Here is a 23,429-nt window from a genome sequence, read left to right on the forward strand (position 1 = left end):
AAGAGGGTGACAACGTGACGCGGGAATGTGTGTGTGTAGACAGTGAGTAATTGAACTGCAGTCAGAAGTATTATTGACGTTCGTTGTTATAGCGTTTGTTTAGCGCGATTGTTGAAGTTGAGTGTATCGGTAAAGTTATATTCGGAAAGAATAAACCAGTTTTATTAAGAAAGGACTTGTGTCGCTTAAGTTCCGTCGGAACGAAGTTACGGAAAATCAATTAACAAACGGAGACGTAACAGTACCTAGGCCCTTAGATTTTCGATACATGTAGAAATATCACTCGAAATTTACTATTATGAACAAGGTGAAAGATGAATAAATTACATAGGGGAAGGTTAGAAGATTTTGAAAGAAAATAAGCAAGAAATATGTAGACGCCAAAAGATTTTACTCACCAAAAAATCAAAAGCTTATGTCCCTAAATATACAGGAACAATTACAGTGACAGACGGTTTAACAGATAAAGCTTTTATTGTTTATCTCCTTAAACTTCCTGTAAACTCTATTTTATCTTTAATCGAATAATAATAAAATCACACAAATTTCTTTTTTTTTTATTTTATGTAACACTAATATGACTGTATGAACATTTTGTTAATCTAGCAACCTGATTCTTTGCTACATCTTAATTTTCCTGACATGACCATTTGCTATTAAATACTTGCTCTCCACTGCGGGGTTCAAAGACTCCCTCGTGATTCACGGAGGCCCCACTGTATTGATTAAGTTCCTCCATTATCCTCAGTTACTTCTATAGCTACCCGAAGCGGGTCTTCTTCTGAGAAAAAAAAAAAACACCCTTTAAGACACGTACTCTTCTGTGATACTGAGCACAGGTGCAAAGCTTTGTCCCCCCCCCCCCACTTTTGAGTGGGATTATTAACACAGTTTCAAACATGGCGCTGCCGCGATCCAGAGGGGGAAATAGGAACATAGAATCTGATGCCAGATTCGGGCTCAGCGACCCTGAAAACCTATACCCCCCATCATTAATGGGCGATCTTCTGTGCGAGTAGTGGGGCTGTGCCATAAAATAAGAACACTCCCCAGGACACCCTGAGTTTACATGTAAATTTTGGTTCATCTAGCTCCAAAGCTATGAGAGGAATTCGCAGACAAATAAACACACGGCGTGAATTAATACAGGATTAACACTTTTTAACTATTGTTATACTTTAGGTTATATTCGTTTATTTCTTGATAAGCCACAAGGGCAGAAGCTCATGAAGGACCTTTCAAACGTATTGTCAATAGACAGAAAAACACAAAACTGTTATGTTGATATAAATAATGCCGAGATCACTACCATGTCTGTCGTATTTCACCTCGCTGGTATTGGGCGAAAGGTCTCCTCGGCACTGAATATGACAGATATAGTGTAATTGGCATATTCTTTGCTTTCACTCATAAATTCTTAGAATTATATATATAAATAGTGTTTTTTTTTAAGATACAGGTTGGTTTGTTATAGATTTCGCGCAAAGCTACACGAGGGCTATCTGCGCTAGCCGTCCCTAATTTAGCAGTGTTAGACTAAAGGGAAGGCAGCTAGTCATCACCACCCACCGCCAACTCTTGGGCTACTCTTTTACCAATGAATAATGGGATTGACCGTCACATTATAACGCCCCCACGGCTGAAAGGGCGAGCATGTTTGGTGTGACGGGGGATTCGAACCCGCGACCCGCAGATTGCGAGTCGAGCGCCCTAACCCCCTGGCCACGCCGGGCCCTTCAAGATACAGAGGGAATACTATAAGATACGCTCTAATTATTTTCGTAGGTATGGAAAATCCTAATAATTGGAAATATAATTAATATTGCTATATTTTACTGTCCTTATACTTTTCACAGTTAGATTTATTAGAGAGAAAAACACTGCGGAGCTACATATAATGTACAATCATATTTTGAAATTCACTCCATATATAGAGTTAAAGTACTTTCATCAGTAAAAATTTATCCTGAAAACGCTTTGGAATTTCAAAAATGTCGATATTAAACAGAATCGCCATTTCAGATTTCATTATGGGGCGCAACGTTTATCATCGGTATAATGGAATTAGGACACTGGATGTTGTTTCTTTTTCTTGTTTGTTTAAAGGTTAAAAGGTAAAAATCAATATATTGAGGGGGCGTTTGCTCTGATTATTTCATATATTACTTAATAACCATTCAAATAGCATAAACAACACATTTTAGGTGCATGCATTTTTTCCCCAAAATAAGTAAATGATACGAAGCAGGGGTATCCCTTCTCCCTACCTTAAATGGCGTCACTGATATTGAAAGATATATTAGGTAATGTGTTCTTGCTGTTAAGCACGAAGCTACACAATGGTCTATCTGTGCTCAGCCCAATGCAGGCCTCGAAACAGGAATTTCAGCATTTTTAGCCCTCAGACTTACCGCTGAGCCACCGGAGGGGGTGTTAAACTTAGTCTCGATTAGGCTACTTAGTAACTCCAACTACTGTAATGAGAAACAAAATATTAAATTCGAACTGCCCCGTCACGTCAGGCGAGAAGCCGAGCATTTAATTTGGTAATCTCCAACTGAAGCATGTAGTCGGTAGATGCCCACCCACTACACAAATCATATCAATATCACGTAGGCTTTTCGAGCATGTGCTCAACGTTTTCGAAATATGTATCTGTAGAAAGAGACAAAAATATGGTTCTCTTTACAAAAACTGAGACATGCAGATGCTTAAGCGGAGAATAATCATAATAATTAACAAATACGCACTTAAATCACGTGTTTAACAGCGCCAGCACAAAAAAGGGGGGGGGGCAAGCCATACGTTTGGAGGGCAAAACAAGACGTCTTATACTTACGCGCAATTTTAAAAAGATTCGTTATTCCCCTCAAAGTTTTAACGTGCTAAATTACATTAAGCCAACGTTGGGTTTCAAAAGATATTTTGTATTGAGTTTTGAAGCCTTAAAGTGCTCACAGACCTTGGAAAGAACCAGAAAGTTTTGACCATTTTAGCATATTTAGCTTTGGGGAGGGGGGATAACAAGTCCCTTTAAAAGTGGATTGGAAAAAAAAAACATCCCGTAAAACGGTAGTGCGCGTGCGAACGTGTTTTCTTGTTATACACATTACATTTACTCCTGTTGTTTAATGAAATCAATTTCCAGTTATAATTTTACCTTCAAAGTAAATAAAGGCGTATGACGTAAAACCCAATGAATCTTGCACAGTAACCACAAAGCTGTGGCATAGTTTTGATATGCATACACGACGGTTGATTTGTAAGCATGTTTTGTACATACAGATCTATGCGCATGCTCAATTTTAGGATGGGAAATATAAACGAATAAACAATCAGTTTTTAAATATGAAAAATTACATAACACCAGAAAACGCTAGTTGGACTTATGCTACAAGAAAATAAGTCGGTCGTATCAGGCTTTACATTAAACACAAGTACCCATAAAATATACATTAATTTCGTTTAAAAGATCATGACATCAGCTCATTTGTCTCATGATAGTAAAAAGTTACGCTTCCAATGACATATGTTTACGACTTAGTATAAGAACCACTTATTTTTGTGATGAAAAAACAATTATGCTAATTTCAGTCATTCTCCCCATACAGTGTTACAAAAGAATGATGATTTGTTGACTTTTCATTGGATGGTTGTAGATTTTATATGCAATTGTTTAAGCTATATTTCATTCAAAATTGCTTTCATATATACTCTCACAGCACTTATTCTTTTACAAATTTTCTGGGGGGCATACCCCCAGATCCCCGCAGCATTAGCATGTCTTGCATGCTGATTGCGCTTCGCACATTCTGCGTATTGGCCTGATATATTTGATGTAACGGAATTGAATGCTTGATATACACATGAAGGGATTTAGCGAAAAAAAGGTCATTTTTATCAACCTGTTCGAACTACATATATACATAATTTGTGCGTCTTACGCTGTTTTCTTTGTTTGTTTCATGTTAAACACAAAGCTACACAATGGGCTATCTGTACTCTACTCATCGCGGGTATCAAAACCCAATTTTTAGTGTTATAAGTCGTGGAGCCCTCAGACTTACTGTTGAGCCACCAGGGGCCCTGCTTTGTAGGTGCGGATGCCGTTCTTTTTATTACAACACGAATGTTGTTTTTTTATTTCAGGGTGATGGTGGCTTATTCAGTCTCGATACATAGGGGTGAATACGTTTTTCAAAAAAAATTTTAGTATTGAAACGGTGGTAAAGGAATTAGTTTTTTAAAACAGATGTATGCCAGAGGCTAAAGTCGTATATATCGGAGGTCAAATATTTTCATTAAGATATAACTGAACACAATCAACTCCTAGTTATATGCATTTGGAAATACACAGGTTTTTGTAACTGCATAAAGAGGAGGTTTATTTCTTTTCAAAAGTTTCGCTTTCTGTTACATAGGTGGAAGTTAACACAAAATAGGAAAAATAAATTAGAATGTTGTACAGTAGTTCCAAGTTCCATCTTTAGGAAGCCCGTTAAGTCCCTGGATAGCTGAACACTGTGATATAACTATATTTACTCATGCACCTGCAGTCTTTGCTTCTGTACGAGATGTACGAGAGTGGCTGACTATTAATTTTACGTTACTCATACTGCACTAATCATGTATTCACTGAAGCTTATTCGATACTGCATTAAGATCCGGGGTTCGATTCCCGCAGTGAACAGGACGCAGATAATTGATAATGCGAGATCACGTTTAAAGAAGTGGTGTCAAATTATAGTGAAATATTAAATATAATGTCAAAATTATGTTGTTCAATTATAAAACAGCTTTAAAACTCCCAAGAAATGGGAGTGGTGGGTGTGGGTGTATTCGCTTACTCGCCTTGTAGGTTTACTGAGTGATAACATAACATTTTCCAGGAATATATCCTCACTTTGAACCCTAAATTTCTGATAACTATGTACGTATTTATCTTCTGTGTACGTGTGTGAATATTTGTCTATCTATCTATGATTAAGCATTATTAGGCTGTATCCACACATTGTATGGTTGTATGCTGCTCGTATGGTTGTTTAAAGGTAAATGTGAATACATGGGATATTTAGATGCAATTAATAGGTAAATTGAAATTATAATAATTTAATTACATTTATTGAAAATTATGTCAAACACTATTATATTAACAACATTTTCTTTTTTTATTTTATTCACTTTCATTGGTATATTCAACCTGAACGGTACTTTACGCTACACATGGGCTAAATGCCCAGGTTAAAGCCTACTAGGTTCAGACATGGCCATCCCTAATTTGAAACTGCTGACCGGAAGGGAGGGCAACTAGTCAGCAGTATTCGCTGTCTACACGGCTACTTTTATCCGAAGAGCGGGAATGACAGTTACTTTTATAACTTGCCCACAGCTGAAAGTGTAGACCCTGTTTAGTGACATATCGCGGTCTCAAACATTAGCTCTTTGATACGCATTCTGGTAGCTTGTTTGTTTGTTTGTTATAGATTTCGCGCAAAGCTACACGAGGGCTATCTGCGATAGCCGTCCCTAATTTAGCAGTGTAAGACTAGAGGGAAGGCAACTAGTCATCACCACCCACCGTCAATCCTTAGGCTACTCTTTTACCAACGAATAGTGGGATTGACCGTCACATTATAACCCCCGACAGCTGAAAGGGCGAGCATGTTTGGGGGACGGGGATTCGAATCCGCGACCCGCAGATTGCGAGTCGAGCGCCCTAACCACCTGGCCATGCCGGGCCATTTCTTACAAACTCTTACATTTATTTCAGTTTCTTAGGGAAACGGTACACTTTTGTGGTCTCGAAATTCCTTCCCAGCCTCTCCAGTTTCTATTAGAAGAACAAATCGTATTCAAATAATTAACGATAGAAAATTTGATTGTTTTAGTTTTAATAAGCATAAAGCTGTACAATGGGCAATCGCCGCTGTACCCATCGGAGGGCACAAGTCCCACATTTTAGCGTATTAAGCCTTCAAGCTCTACCCCTGAGTTTCTGGCGCCCAACGAATGTCAAAATTATTTATCATTTACGATTGAATTTACGACCGTTTTTATGTTTTGCATTACACAGTTGTTTTTTTTTTAATATTACTATTGTCAACAACTCCTGGTGGTAGAGTTAATGAAACGCACCACTTAGTAAATGGGTTACATTCCTTATAGTCACCTCCTATTAAAGATAATAGAAGATAATGGAGTCTATATTTTAGGATTAAGCCAGGGTACATATATTAATATTGCAACTTTGAATTTAAAATATCGAAATAATCCTGGCATTAATCAGAATTCCCAGAAACAACCTAGCGTCTAAAACAACTAATAAACATAACAACGAACATTTTTTTTTAAACATCACACAGGCAAATCAGTTTGTAACTTATATTACTTGTAAGAAAGTTATATCAGTAGTATCTCACCACTGCGGTAATTTATTATATATATATAGATATATATTTACTACGGATTTTAACCCGAGACCTGCCACGTACCATGCGAGTACTCTTTCTTTTATTTCATTCATTAAAGATAAGAGATAGCTAATACACAAAAAATACACACTACCAACTTACATCGAACACATATCAAGTATTACAATAGTAGACTTCATAACTCATGTACCTACATTTCTCCCTCCAGTGGCTCAGTGATAAGTCTGCAGGCTTACAACGCTAAAAATCGGGTTTCGATACTTATGATCGGCAGAACACACGTAACCCATTGAGTAGCTTTGTGCTTAACAACAACCCAACCAAACCACATGTCCCCGTATCATATACCAAATGAGATATAGGCTTAACCCACGAACGATTGCTACTAAATCACAACTAAAACTACTTTACTATTATTCTCTTGAGGAATTCGTACCGTTAGCATGAGTATGAACAAAAATGTCTAAATATATTCTTAAGTATTTAATATATGTTTTAAATGTAAGATATCAAAGAGTAAAAAAGAAAATACAGGCCAGACTATTTTTAAGAATCAGTTCATAGCATAGATTCTACGAGCTGTAACACGGACTTGGGAACTATGAAAAGCGTACTGACCTTATTACTTAGGACGTAATAAGTCGTTCAACGTTACATTATTTATTGGACAAATTCTGCAAGTGATACGAATTGGAGCATGTAAGGACAACTATAAATAGGATCATTTCGACATTCCGATATCGAAAATGCATTGTATTTATTCCCTTCTTTTTTTCTACATGTAAACTACGTGACGTCACCATCTACTAATTCACTACGCACTCAAAAATTGGTCATCTTTGTTTGTAAGTAAGCACAAAGTTACACAATGGGCTATCTGTACTCTGCCCACCACGAGTATCGAAACCCGGATTCTAGCGTTGTAAGTCCGCAGACATACCGCTGTGCCACCGGGGGGCGGTCGTCTTTGATGAACAGTTTGCATTTAAACTAATGAAGGCGGTTGTCTATCTTGCTCAGTGGATATATGCACACTTTTCTTAAGGACTTATCAGCGTTGACGTGGTGTTTGAGTGTTTATGAATTTGAGTAATTTGGAATGAAACTTTCATCATAAATCGCAATCATGTAATGCACATTATGATAATTAACTGATAATATTTCATTGTTTAAGTCACGTCAAGAACTGTGGCTTTGCGGTATAAGTGCTTATGAGTATTTGTTGATGTTTATATTCCCAATATATCCTGTCCTTCTGAGCATGCTAATGAAGTGTATTGTCCATTCTACTAACTTGTAATTGTCTGTTGTTAAGCACAAAGGAGCACAAGAGGTTAACCAATAGGCTGGGAATCAGAATCCAATCTTCAAAATCGTTGCGAAGTTATCTTCAGGCATTTGCAACAAACACTAACTTATCAACTTCTCCTCATAGCACAAGGTTTGGATTTGTTCTTTTTTACTTTATATTTCGCTTACAGTACATAATTCATTCTGAATTGGCCCGGCATGGCCAGGTGGGTAGGGCGCTTGACTCGCAATTTGTGGGTCGCGGGTTCGAATCCCCTTCCTACAAAACATGCTCGCCCTTTCAGCCGTGGGGACGTTATAAGGTGAAGGTCAATCACACTATTCGTTAGTAAAAGAGTAGCTCAATAGTTGGCGGTGGGTGGTGATGACTATCTGCCTTCCCTCTAGTCTTTCACTGCTAAATTAGGGACGGTTAGCGCAGTTAGCCCTCGTGTAGCTTTGCGCGAAATTCAAAATAAACAAACTTGGTTCCTTCTGAATTATCTTCATATCATTTCACATGGTAAGACATAACATAAAAAACAAAAACAGACAACAACAACAAATACTGAACAAAATAATTCCATTTTTTAAATATCACTTCATAACACAGAAATGAGCCTAAAAAGTCTTAACAAACTACACTTGACAATTAATTTATAACCGACAGGTATGCGATCGCGTGAGATTAAATTGCACGACTTACATATTTGTAAAACTATATTCAGTTACTAAATTAGGGTCCTCTGGTGAGACAGCGGTAAGTCTTTGGATTTATAACGCTAATATCAGGGGTTCTATTCCCCTCAGTGGACACAGCAGATAGCCCGATGTGGCTTTGCTATAAAACACATACACACACACTAGATTAGGGAACGCAGAGTTGCTAACTGAAATTAGCTAGTTTCACGTATGTTGGTTAAATTACTGCAAAAACGCTATCTCGGTGTATATAAAAAAAAGGTGGAGCGCAGAATCATTACACTTACCGTTGTTGTCTACAGAAAAAATTTATTACTCTCAAAATATCTTAACCATGGATTATTTATAAATGAATTATTAAGGCATCATGTAGATTTACTTTAAAAAATCGAAATTAAAAAATAAATTAGGTATTCGAGACCATTAAAATTTTTAGGCTACAAACATATATGCATTTCGTCTGGTCAAGTATTGTAGGTGTAGTACTATGATAAGCCTTGTATTGAAAGAAATGAACAAAGATAACATCTCTTCTATCTAACAAACGTGTGGTTTTTTGCTAGTGTTCTATTATCAATATAACTATAAGCTTAACCATTTAGTTTATTTGGTATACCAGAGAAATGAAAAACTAGTGCCCAAAGGAAAGAGTTATCCAACTATTCTGAGATAAAACCTCGGGAAAGGACTTGTTCGTGAGAGGGGAAACATGTGGTAAATCGGTGTGTTAAAAAGCATTACTAGTTACTGCTAAAGGACTAACCCTTTAGTTTAGTTGATAGAATCTTCGACTGACGTGCTACAGGTTCTGAGTTTAATTCTCGTCAGAAATTAGGCTATCTCAAACATATTTTCGTTACTTAACCGCTATGCTCATGTCAAGTGATGTAAAAATTAAGGAGTAGCAGGAAATATAAAAACTGAAGATAAAGGACCGTAACCAGTGATTAATCTAGTTTTGAATTTTCAGACATTTTGTAAAAATTACGAAGAGTTCATTATAATAAATAAAAGAGGTGATTATTAGGAACAAGTAATGTAATTTGTATCAGGATTTCCTAAATAGTAACTCATTGAAAAAGATAAAATAATGCTCGTTAATGTGTTTCTTTGTACTTGTTCAACTCTACAAAAATCACTGAATAAACCTTAAAACTGCACGCAAACAAACCATTGCGCAATCGTATAGCTTTCGTTCTAACATTCTCTTTGAGAACATCTTCCAGGTGGCGTAGTGATGCGCTCAGTGAATTAAAACATAGTGACCCGGATGTCACCGAAAGTTACTACATCAATCTAGGGCACGATGAAACTAACTTGAACTTGAAGCCTTTACGTACAACTATGTTACTGGCTTATCAAATACAGAGAAGAAAAATTCATTGACTAAAGTGAGACAGGATACAGATATGGATAAATAATTAGTCCAACAACGTCGTAGAAAAGGCTCTGAAAAGAACTAATTCGATTGTATCAGAACAATGAAGAAATTGATCGTGAATGTATATCTAAGAGGATAACTTTTCCGTTCTTGACCTAGAATAAAAAAACAAACAAACGGGGAAAGGGCGTTCTTACCTGGTTATCCCAAGATAAATTTACATGTTAGTTTCATTGTATTTGTGTCCTTACTATGGAGAGCCTAGGTCTAAAAGTCCTTCCTCCACTCTAGTCCAGTTAAGCTGTACAGGAAATTGTTATATAATTATTGTACTAATAAATGGTTCATGTTCTTATTTTAACTTGTCTTGTAAGATCCTTCTAGAATGTTCTTTTTATCCTACAATTCTTTCTTTCTACTATTGATTACTTAATTCAATCATAGATATAGCCGAGTCTTTATTTTTTGTCTCAGGAGTGTCCAACCATACACGGCTAAGTATTATTGCTAATTGCGGTTAAATTTGTACTTTTGTTGCATTGTTATAGAAATTAAAATCCTGATATGTTTGTATCACATATCTTTTATTATATGCAGAGCTATTCTTTTTTTTTGTTTAAATCGATTATATTAAAACTTCCCGAAAAGTCACAATTACATATAAAATACAACATTAATTGTAGGTATCAAATTAAGAACATAGCTTGATACTAGTACGTAAAAGTTTAAGGTAAAGATTAGCCTCCCAATGGCTTAGCAGTAAGCTTGAGGGCTTCTAATTCTAAAAATCGGGGCTCGATCTCTCTTGTAGGCATAGAACAGACAGCCCATTGTGCAGCTCTGCGCTTAAACAAAATATATGTCAAGAAAAAACGAATATCAGTTTTGACTTCTCAAGCCAAACCTCTAAGACAGTTAAAAAATAATAATCAAACAAAATTAATTATATATATATAATTACTGAAATTTTCACACCACGAATAACGATTTTAAAAAAATAGAGTACCGAACAACTTACCAATTGATCCAGAATCGGCAGATTTGTTCAAAAACCGATAAACAGAAACATCAATTTAAAAAAAGGCAGAATATCCTCTTAATATTGCTCCATTTAGGGTTAATGGTAAACTTGAGGGCTCGTAACGCTAACATTCTGGGTTCGATCCTTGCAGTGGGCACAGACATCTCAACAACAAACAAACCTTAATATTATTTATTACAAGCTGAGGTGCCCGTCCTTTGTCCGGGTTATGAATTTAAAAAAATGAAGGGGTGGATGCTATGATAAATAAAATAAAAATCCTAACTTTCACAAAATTTATTTATAACATAACATTATTAAATTATTCATTATTACCTCACCAAAAGTTTTGCATAAGCTTTAATAATTCACTATGTATATACCTAAAACATGGTATACGCTATGCAATAGTCAAGGTGACTTTGTAGGAAGAGGTAGCAACAAGTAGTGGCGGTAGTGGTGCTTTCTGTTACCCGCTTTCAATACCCAGCTTTAATCTCCTTCCACACTGTTTCACGTTATTAATTAATTAACGGTCATTGCAGCAGAAGTATCTTAGAGGCCGAAGTTGTAAGGTCACGGGTCAAAGTAGGAAGTGGATATAACTTAATAAACGGCTCTTCATATCAGCCTTATGGTGGCTGTTGGAGTAGAAATTTCAGCTGAGTTTATGTATTATTGCAATAGTGGCGGCTATTTTTTATTTCATTATATTCCTCCATAGAGTCTGCTAGCGCAGTCTCTGAGATATGTAAGACGTATGTGTGCCCCCATCCACACTGTGTGTATGTTGTGTTATAGAAAAATTAATAGTTTTTTGTGTAAGGACATGGCGCCATTTATGAGTATAGTTTACGTTCATAGATAATAAATGCTAATTAACAACAATAATGAGGGGGTAGTGGTTGTGAACCTGCCATTAACATGCCCCTTGTTCCAAACTATCATCCCACAAAGTTTGGTTGAGGCTGGCCCTGCGACATAGGAGTAGTTACATAACAGACAGTTAAGTCACTGGTATTTTAAAATAATTTCGAGCAATCTTGAGTTTTTTTATCGAAACTAAACCTAATAGGCACTAAGAGGAATTTAAGAACATTGTATCCAGTAAGAAGATTTAAATAAAATTGACAATCTGTCAGTTTTTTGTAGCACGACGAAAATCAAACAAGCTGTTTTGTACAGAAACTTTGCGGTATTTTGTTTTGATAAATGAGTTAAAATGAGAAGTATTTGGCTAGGAGCTAAAAAAGCAACAATAAAGGATGATCAATCCATAGGGTGGTGAGAAAATGTAATGTAAGATAATCGAATTTATTACGTTTAACCCTCAAATTATCGGCTTGTTTACATGCTGCTCACTACCAGTAGGGTTTATATATTGCATCATATTGACCAATCTTATGTTTTAAAGAACAAACTGAAAAACTGGATGAAATCATCCTATCTAAAATAGACACGAAACCCTAGCCCTAATTAGTACCTTGAGGTATTAACAGTAATACTGAGGATACTTTTGACTAAATTTTTTGTGTGACTTATATGTTATTAGGGACCCTGTAACTAATAAAGTCATGGACCCACAAGCAATTTGGTGCATAAAAAGTTTAGAAAAAAAAGTTTATAAATCCAACAGAATCTGGAAAAACAGCAACAAATAAACGTGCTCTCATTGGACGTATACATGCAGTAACGTAAATAAAACGACGCCAGAATAGAAAAAGACTTTTCAAATCGATATTTCGATAATGAAACATCTACTTATTGTCGACGTGATGAAATTCATGAAACCTCTCTTTTTATCACAATTTCTTTTCTTTTACTAATGGGAACTAATACAACCATATAAACTTAAACCAAGGAAGAATTATCTTTTTGAAAATGTGAAAATTTAATAAATCATTAACAAATCAGACCGTGAAAACGAATGCTGATTAAAAAGTCATTTCGAAATCCAACAAGATTCGTAATTCCACTCCATAAATTCAGATAGTGGGTCAAGAAGGCTAAAATGAAATAAGTTTCTTAATTAAGGATGTGGTAAGATGACCCCGATTCCTATCTAGTTTAGATCACATTATTCCAGTGACTCGCCTTTATTTATTGCTCATAAAACACGTCTATTGTATTTCAGAGAATACATCGCAAGTACAATAAATTCCTTTTTTTTTCTGTTACGTTGATAAAGGTAAGAATGTTGATAATTCTTTGCAAATAATGAAAGAAAAAATCAATTTAGCAGTGTGGGCGTTCATTCTGCAATGACCGCCTTATAAAGCAACAGTGTTTGGCGCCGCTGGGCGCATAGTAACCGACAAACAACATACTTTAACGAAAATCTGAAACAAACATTGAACAGAGAAACGAAGCCTTGCAGATGTGTGCTGTGGTAACGTTATCGTAAAATTAAAGTTGGACATTGCAATCAGTTTGTGGATGACCGGGTGACACCAATATAAGTTCACTACTTACCAGAGGTAGAATTACATTATTTAGTTATCATTTTCTGCCAAGAAGCTGACCATATTAAACTAAAAGAAAACATTACACAGTTGCTACATGTATCAACAATATAGGATCAATCACGAGAGTAGTGAACGAACCTACAGAGTACATGTTCAGTAGCAATTTATCAAATACTGTTTATGATGAAACTGTGTGTGCTTCCTCCAGTTCCTGTTCTCTGTATTACTAATAAATTATAATTTTGGGCTCAACTTCTTAGCTGTTTGTGATTTAATGTTACTATTAGCGCCAAAAGTTTTGTTTTTTAATATTACTCTAAACTTGAGAATGCGTGTTTCACTTTTAAATGGAAAATACACCTATTACAACATGGGTATTATTAGAATGCTCAAGTGAAACATTTCATACTCGTTATTTAAAGAAACCAAAATTGAAAATAGCCTGACCTTTAAAAGTTAAATTTTTGGATATTCTTAGACCTTGAATATATACTTAAGATTAAAGCGCTTGGTGATAAATACGAACATGAAAGATTCTAAAAGTGAGAATACAATACAAACGGGTAATAGGAGGCGTACCTGAGTATAACTAGTAACAATCGATCCAAGTGCTTTCCAAGGCGACCAAGCTTCGGTTTAGTTTCGTATGTCTGGTTTCTCTGTTACCTCAACGTACCTTTAAGCCGTTTCGTCACCTCAACTAAACAAAGTGGGTATATAGGTCGGTAATGCGGAGGGATACATAACCATTACTTCAATTTCAATCGGAAGGACACATAGTTGCTCATCCAAACCGAAGTTCTCTCAGCTAGTGTTAGGTGGAAAACTTGTTTTGATATTTTACTTTTCCACTCTGTATAATACGTATTGTTTTCTTCACTTCACTTGCGCATGCCGAGTATTGAGAACATAAGGAAAAAGTAGTAACTCTTTGAGATATAATGATTTCGTCAAGACTTTACTCGTTCTCCCCATGACAAAACTATCTCAGTTGGCCCGGATTATCTAATTTGTACTTGATCACTTGCACAGGGCCTCCCAGCTTAGAGAGGCCTCCCGACCACCGGGAAAAAATACCTCAACGAGATTCCAGAAATAGGTGTATATGGAAATCGCATCTGGCCTAAGCAATACACATGAACACCATTTATATATTTATGTTTTGCAATGACCACAATGCTTTCTCAGCATAGCTAGTAATTCAACGGGGCATGATACAATATTTTTTAAATTAGTTAAATTTGATACTAAATTATTAGAATAAGAACACAAAATCTTTGAACCGTTAATGGCGGTTGTGTATTATTTCGCGAGAAAGATTTAATTATTTTATTATTAACAATAATAATAAAATAGAAAGTTGTTCTGTTATTTGCAGTCTGTATATATCACATGCTCTGCCAAGCTCAAGGGAAGAGAAGCAAACTTCCCATAGAGCACAGGGTTCCACAATTCTTTAATCCGGCACTTACTTTCTGTGTAAAGGAAGAACATAGCAATATTGATAGTTATTTTTAAAGTTTTGTAACTTAATAGTTTGTAATAAACAGAAAAGTAAGAAACAATGCCATAGTCGAACGATAATAAAAAATAAGTCATTAGTTCATTATTTTTTGTGAAAAAGACAAATGCCCCCAAGTGATTCAGTGAAGGCTTATAACACTAAAAACTGGGTTTCGATACTCGTGGTGGGCACAGCACAGATAGCTCATTGGGTAGCTTAGTACTTAACTACAAACAAACAAGCATATATATATAGTTAATGTTATTTGCACCATTCCATCCTTCTTGAGGTTACATATTCTAATGTAAAGCCAAAATTTCCCGGAAACTATATCTTTGTATGTAGTGTCTGTGGGTCTACAAACTTGCATTATTTTCCTAATAGTGACCTTTTCTGAGGTTAGTTTCTTCTATTACTTGTCATACCTTCATTGTTATTAGATAGTTTTATTATTAATCCATGTTACCAAAGACTTTTATGATTTATCCCACCATTTCATAGCTTTCTCTAATAGAAAATACTTCGTTATTTGTCAAAAGCTGCTTCAGTTCTAGATACTTTTTATTTAAATCGTACTTTCCCTGTTGTCCAAAAGCTATATTATTTGTCAAATATTTTCTGATTTTAGTAATAATGATTATTAACTATACATTCCTTGTAACCAATTACTTGTTATTTAACATATATTTCTTATGAATAACTATTTCCATTATTTGTTGTATATTTTCTGTCACCAAATAACTCTTTTATTTTTAACTTCATATCGACCAGTTAGCTTTATTAAACATCATATCTTCCCCTTGACTTGACTAGTTATTTAATTTTAAACTTTGTATTGACCAGTTAGCTTTATTAAACATCATATCTTCCCTATGACTTGACTAGTTATTTAATTTTTAACTTTGTATTGACCAGTTAGCTTTATTAAACATCATATCTTTCCTATGACTTGACTAGTTATTTAATTTTTAACTTTGTATTGACCAATTAGCTTTATTAAACATCATATCTTCCCTATGACTTGACTAGTAATTTTTTTATAACTTTGTATTGACCAGTTAGCTTTATTAAACATCGTCCCTATGACGTGACTAGTTATTAAATTTTTAACTTCGTATTGACCTGCTAGCTTTATTAAACATCATACCTTCACTATGACTTGACTAGTTATTTAACTTTATACTTCCTAATGACCATCTAGCTCTATTAAGCGTCATATCTACCTCGTGACTTGTCTAATTTTTTACTTTCTAATGACCAGGTAGCTCTGTTAGGCCTTATATCTACCTCGTGACTTGCTTAGTTATTTTGTTTTTCACTTTCTAACAACCACATAGCACTATTAAGCGTCATATCTTTCCTGTGTCTTGACTAGTTCTTTTATGTGTCATTTCCTCACAACAACTAGCTTTACTGTGTGCAACAGCTTTCCTGCAACCATCTATGTATCATTCATCGTATCTTCCCCTTCCCTGGTTAGAGCTTGTATTTGTTCTATCTTTCCTATATGTTTTTTCGTATTTTTCCTGTGTTCAGTTGTTCATTCCTACACTGAGATCAAATATCTCTCTCACTGGATGGACCATCACTATGGACAGGTACTTGTATTATAAGTTATATTTTTTGTGGCTAGATAGTTATTTCACTAAATTATTAAATTTTATTACTCTATTTCTTGATTTTATTAAATTAAGAAAGGAATAATTTAAGTTTCGTATTTAACATCACAGTAATTTTTTCAATTTCTAAAATAGTAGACAAACATACTGGTATGTCCTTTTTTATCTGTCTATATAAATACATATATGAATCTACAAATATCTGGCTCTACATTCTTTGTAAATTAAAATCAAATTAACAGATTGGGAGGATAAAAGAAACTACTAAACTTCGCCTATCATTTCTCCCTATGTCGCCCATTTAAGAGATCACGAAGGATCCCTTTCAGACCATAAGTGAATCGTATTGTGCAGAGTGAACTAACTTTGAAGAGGAGTTGATGGGCAAAGTTTTGATTTATCGCTCGAAACTTTGTGGTAGAACTATAAACACTCTGAAAAATATTGGTCCGCCACTTATATGAAAGCAAAATTACGAATATACTTGTTAGCTGTTAGATGGCCTTTAAGAAATGTGCTAGGTATTAGATACGTACTTCACGAGCACGAGAAAAATAGCCAGTGGTCATATAAAAGGTAGATTTGATTGAACGTCTTTTGGATTTCAGGTCAAAAACGATACAGGGCTAATCTTATTTATTTCTTATATCGAGAAAGCATTGGTGATTATATGAATTATAAAAGTCATTCTTAAGTTAAATATAACGACAAGCCTAAACTAACAAATCTCCACACATACATCATGTCCAAAAAAGGGAGAATCATATACACCTCCAGAGGGCGTTCACGCTTATCTTTGTATGGTAAATACATGGGCTAGAATCATGGGCAATAACTGTATTGAAATGACTTATTCTGCTAGATTTTGAAATATAATAAAGATATTTTGTTTGTCAAGTTTGAGAGAATAATGTTTGTGAGTTTCAAAAAACAACAATAAAGATTTCTAATAATTTGGTAGAATTGCTATCATTTTGCTAAACACGAAATTTTTGGCGTTTCACCATAATTTAGATCAGTGATTCTCAGCCTAGATCTTATGCCTCTTACCTCTAGTCAGTCCTTTGAGCCAGCGGCGTAACCCTGGTGCAAATAATATGCTAAAAACACTTACGCAAACCAAACGAAATACGTTATAGACGAGTCAACATTACAGGAACGTAATGATTAATACTGGCTAGATTAATACGTTGATAACTCACCAAGACTGCCCTCCACTTTTGAGGCATGGGGTTTATTTTCTATTCAATGTTTTTGAAAGGTTCTGGTGTACCCCCAGAAAATGTTTCTGCTTGCCCCCAAAGATACGCTTACCACAAGTTGGGAACCACTAAATTAGATAAAAATATGTACATAAAACAACATGCTTTAGATGACAGAAAATCAATATAAGTAATTGGTTTAGAAGTAACATAATCAAAGGCCATGGAACTATTTGTCCCAGAGGCAGGTCTCTCGGCAGCTTAATTATAAAGGGCAAGAAGAAGTTTATGAAATAGGAAAGATTTTATGGAAGTAAGGCTGAAGTATACCAATGCCAAATTCTAATTTTATATGACTCGTTGTATTTTTGTGGCTTCTTCGCAATATAGTTCTTAAAGCACCATACTTTCTTTGTGATATCTTACTTTTATACTTCTTCTTTCACCCTCTGCAACATCCCCGTGATTGCCAACATCATATAATTATTCTGACAACCTCCATAACATGTTTCAACTAGCATAACCATTTTGGTAATGTTATGGAGGCTATTAAAACTAAAGAACTAAAAAAAGGGTCATTTAGGTTGAAAGAAGAGTCCACACTGGCATTACGATTTTAAATTTTGGTAGTTAAGTTTCATTCTGATTTGAAAGAAAAAAAACAGCAGTCGAGAACTATGCTCTAAAGTTTTAGGTTCACTCGATCACAATACTTTGGATTTTATTGAGCAACCACTGTTAATATACTGAAAAGCACCAAAACGTATTGTGTCTAAGTGCTCTTTGACCCTAATATTTCTATTCACTTCTTAAAATTGTTTTTTTTTATCTGAAGAGAGGTGGACGTAACCTAATAGTTAGCATTTCTAACTGTGAATCTAAGAGTCTATTATTTACGTCTCGGTGCCGTAAAATTACGTTCCGCACTTTAAGGATGTGGGTACGTAATGAGAGTGATAGTCGAATTTTATTATTCGATTAAAGTAGAGCAAGAACTGGCGGTGGACGTTGTCAAATAGCTATCTACCTTCTACTCTATCTCATTTCAAAATTAGGGACGGCTAGTGCAGATAATCCTTGTACAGCTTAGCGCGAATATTCGAAACAAATTAAGGAGGAAAAAAGTTATAGTCAATGATTTGTAATATTTCAAATAGAGAATAAATATTTTATAACGCAAAACACTGCAGAAAACATTACTATTTTGTAAGCAGTCAAGTGTGGCTTATTGTGATGCATTCCATTCAAGTGTCTACGGACTTGCAACTCTAAAATCCGGGGCTCGATTTCCCGTGGTGGGCAAAGCAGATAGCGCAATGTGGCTTTGCTCTAAAATAACCAAATCAAATCCGTTCAAGTGAAAAAAATGATATATATATATATATATATCATAAGTATACGGTAGTACTTATAGTAGGAATAAGCCAGATGTACAATATGTGTAATACAAATTAAAATCTCAAACACATTGCAAACAGCATGTAAACACAACTTTATAAGTACTTTATACACACTGTTGAGTAGTAAGGAAATACTGCAGAGTAATAAGCCCCCAAAGTACTTGAGAAAATCGGTAAAGTAAAAACAAAAATTTCACAAAACCACAGATTTGTCAATCTGACTGATTAACGTTCTTCGTCTTATGCAAATCTAAATGCACATAATTGAATTACGCTACCTTGGCTGAAAGTTGTTTTTTTTTTTAGTTTTACTTATAACCTTGGTAATAACAATAACCATTTGGCAACACTAATAACGAGCTAACAATACACTAGTACTAGTAGTCATATTCCATGATTACGAGCACGGTCTGTGAGTTGCCAAGTAACAATCCGCCCCTATATCACGTGTGCACACTCTATGTGATCATCCTGCAGTTGTATCAGCTATATAAAAAAAAAAAACTTGGACTATGCAGATTCTCTATATCTAGGTTCTAACTAAGATTTAGCCTTCGAAAGTGAAGTTTTCAATTCTATACATCATACTCAAGGATTCTGTGTTAGACAAAGCAATTCTATCATAGCAGTTGGTGCCTAAGACGTGAGTCTCCTATGTGAGGATGAGCGCTACCATTGCCAAAGTCTGACACAACTTTGCTAGAATGCTCTGGACTGAAAACAAGAACCAAAAGTTGTATAATTTACCTTTGCATTGTTTTCAAACTAAGTGTGACTCATTGATATATAAGGTTGTACTTGAAACAGTGCGAGTTTTAAAATATGCCTTTCAAGAAAAGAAAACGAGAGAAAAGGAGAATATCTTATGTTGACAACCTTGAAAAATCTTTGTCCAAGCAAACAGAGCATTACTGCAAGAATAGAGATAAGGTTAGAAATAGTAATGCTGAATATGCGAAACAATCCTTAGCCATTAATCCGGCCAAAAAAAAAAAAGATGAAAGAAAAAACAAAAACAAACGATTACAAAGATATCAGAAAAAGCCAGGAAATGTCAAGATATAACTCTAAGAAAAGCTACAAGAAGGATAGGCCTAGCTAGAGCCCAGTCACTTTTGAAACTTAGTACGAAAAAAGCTTTGAAACAAATGTAAGAAATATTTAAATTAAAAAAAAAGGAAGTGGAAATGGGAGCACCAAAAAGTAAGGAAACAAAGTAGGAATGGGTGGGATAACATTACAACACTTTGTGATTTTTGACACAGTGCAACCTCAAAGTGGGTGTAGCCATCGTTCTGCTCATTCCTACTTCGTATACTACTTTAAACTTTGATCCAATTACAGACTTGAATTGAGTTTTATCAGTAGCTAATTCTTTCTAAATACTCACAAATTTACACCAGTCAGATAGCTTTAATGTCTCCCATACGCAAAGTATGACTATTGGAGCTTCCTGAAGGCTGAAAGAGTGGGCATGTTTGATGGGACGGGGATTCGAACCTGCAACCCTGAGATTGCAAGCCAAGCACCCTAACCACCTGGTCATGCCGGGCTATGTGTGATCATGGTCCAGTTTTTTGTATATTTAGCAACATTGCAACACAATTGCATTGTTCTTTTGTTTTCATGACTTCTATTCAGCCTCATCATTTACTAAAATACCAGTACAATAATTCTGATATATAATACCTATCTCGTGAACATTTACCATTATTTTACAATGATAATTATTCCGTTTTAGTTTTTGTTATTCTTTTAGCTTCTCGTTAAGACCTCTGGAATCAGGTGGAAGCTAACAAGAGAATATTCTTGCATTTAGAAATACAAGAAGAAAAGATAAAACTAAGCAACAAATTCATTTTCAGATCAAATGAAATAAAGACAAATCAGATTTTGTAGATTTTATATATTCCTGTATCACTGGCGAACTCTACTTTGATTTTGGATTTATGATCAAGATTTCGCATATCTTCTTAGCTCCTTATACTTATAGTGGTTCAGCGTTAAGTCTAGGGACTTTATAACGCTAAAACTCGGGTTTCGGTACCCGTGTTGGGCAAGCATAGTTAACCTATTGTGTAGCTTTGTATTTAACTATAAAGACAGGAGTAACGATATTTGCTGTGAAAATGTAGTTACAATTTCACAATTTTTGACGTCAGTTTCACCGAAACCATTATACTTTAATAGCTGAGTTGCATACAAACAAACAAACGAAATTACACAACTGACTCTAAATTGTTGTGTGTTGTAAAGCACAAAGCTACACAATATGCTCTCGATGCTGTGCCCTCCACGGGTATTGATACCCGATTCTTAGCGTTATTAGCCCAGAGACTTACCGCTGCACCATCGGGGGACATGACCGTAACGCTAAAGATTGAAAGAGTTATTCGCTATTCACAAAGACTTCGGTTAGAGCCAATTTTATTTTCAGTATCTTTTCCTTGAGCCGTACGATCTTCGATATCATTTCCCTCCTGACATAATTATTCTTACACAATGATATAATTATTCTTACGCAACGTAACTGGTGAAACTTTTCGGTCCCTTTTTTCCTTTTAACATTTTAAATGTCAAAGGGTGAGTCCAAAGCTTCTGATTTTTGGTTCTATTTTCCTCCAGGGTTTAAATGTTCCAGAGATTAATGGGTTTTCCTGCTTTGGTTAAGTAGGAAAATAGTGGAGTTCTGCATAATGTGATGTTCACACTAGACAGCACTTACGAACAAACATGATAGCAATGGCTACAAATTACTATTATGTCCTTTCATTTGTGTGTCAGATAAGAGAAGATTTATTTCCAACATAGACATAAAACTGGTAGACACTAATAGCTCAGTGTCAGTGAGTAAGATATTTTCCGATAATCAAAAGTGATGCTCGGTTTTTCTATAAAGGCGGTGCCAAATAATAATAATATAGCTACGTCGTGCAACCATTCTGCGTTTTATGATAAGTTATTATTTGATACTGTTACGCTTTATGATTTAGACGGGCAGAAATACACTAAACTGAAGTACTTCGTGCAACCATTCTGCGTTTTATGATAAGTTATTATTTGATACTGTTACGCTTTATGATTTAGACGGGCAGAAATACACTAAACTGAAGTACTTCGTGCAACCATTCTGCGTTTTATGATAAGTTATTATTTGACACAGTTAAGCTTTATGATTTAGACAGGCAGGAATATACTAAACTGAAGTATTTCGATCCATCTGTGATGGACTCTCGCTTGGGGCCTGGCGTGTTCTAGTGGTCAGCATGAATCCAAGGGTTCACGTTCGCGGACCCTTACTGCAAAAACGCTCTCCCCACATTTGGACCGTGGGTGTGTACCCCTGATGAGCAAAGTATCACTATTCTGTCGGACAAAAGTAGTACAAGAGTTGGCGATGGGTGTTGTTAACTAGTTGCCTTCCCATAATCTAACAGTTCAAAATCAGGGATCGTTAGGCACAGATAAACTTTTGCGTAGATTTGCGCGAAGATTCTGAAACACATAAGTAGACGTTTGCTGATAAACCTAAGCACCAATTTAATACTTAGCGCGTCGATTTTTGCACCCACCAGAAGACGACATGTGAAAGAAGAGGAAATCCTCAATAGCCGCGGCACTAGAAATTCTTTTAGGCGGGATTAGAGTAAATTAATATATGAGAACTTTTACATTTTATTAGCTATATTTTTGTGGGCCAGCAATACCAATCGTGGGGCGTTCATATACTCGATTCAATTTTATTACTCATCAGGATCTCTACCAGCTTATACTCAAATACTTCTTTTAGGCAGGATTAGAGTAAGTTAATCTATGAGACCTTGGTCAAATACATCAATCAAAAGGGTTTGACCTCCTGAGTCCAAAACTGTAATCATATCTCAAATCGGTCAAGAGATGACGGAGCTATGAGCTAAAAGTTTGTATTTGAAAAACAAACTCAGAGCCGTTCTATGAGCCACTTTGTCGCGGCTAAAAAATTGTGAAGACTGAATATCTCTTATCACGTGGTTTTAGTATGGTCTAAATCCATAACACTTGTAGTTTGTTCGTAACCAGTGAAATGATAGAAATTACAGAATATTAGTTTTTGTTTTGCAAAAGTTCATTACCAGACGGCGCCAAATAATAATAAAAACAAACTCAGAAGGTTACTACTTATAGTTATTTTAGTAGAGAAATGAAGAAATGCGACGTCAATGCTTGAGACAATAGGTCATTTTAGTGAACACTCATATCTAAGTCTGAAGAAACTTTTCTTTTTTTCTGTTGAGAAATTGTGGTTATGTTATGACATTGTTCTCGTATTTTTGGACTAAGTTCTAGAGCAGCGCTACTACTATTGCTACTACATAACTTCTAAAATATATGGCGTAGTGAGAAGAGCCAACAATGGTATTATTGTTACGACAGC

General features: G+C 35.3%; 1 protein-coding gene across 2 annotated transcripts in view; it reads right to left on the bottom strand.

The window, feature by feature from the left end:
* Positions 1–23,429, bottom strand: part of LOC106468346 (elongation of very long chain fatty acids protein AAEL008004-like) — a 74,840-nt gene that overhangs the window by 36,217 nt on the left and 15,194 nt on the right. The window contains exon 1 of one of the 2 annotated variants that reach the window (XM_013928764.2): positions 13,870–13,974. The exons of the other annotated variant lie outside the window; for it this stretch is intronic. The gene's annotated coding sequence lies outside the window, so the exon portion shown is untranslated. Of the gene's footprint in view, positions 1–13,869; positions 13,975–23,429 lie in introns of those variants that run through there. 2 annotated transcript variants of the gene reach the window in all.

Source organism: Limulus polyphemus, unplaced genomic scaffold, assembly GCF_000517525.1.
Source record: "Limulus polyphemus unplaced genomic scaffold, Limulus_polyphemus-2.1.2 Scaffold2973, whole genome shotgun sequence".
In the NCBI taxonomy this organism is placed as follows: domain Eukaryota; kingdom Metazoa; phylum Arthropoda; class Merostomata; order Xiphosura; family Limulidae; genus Limulus; species Limulus polyphemus.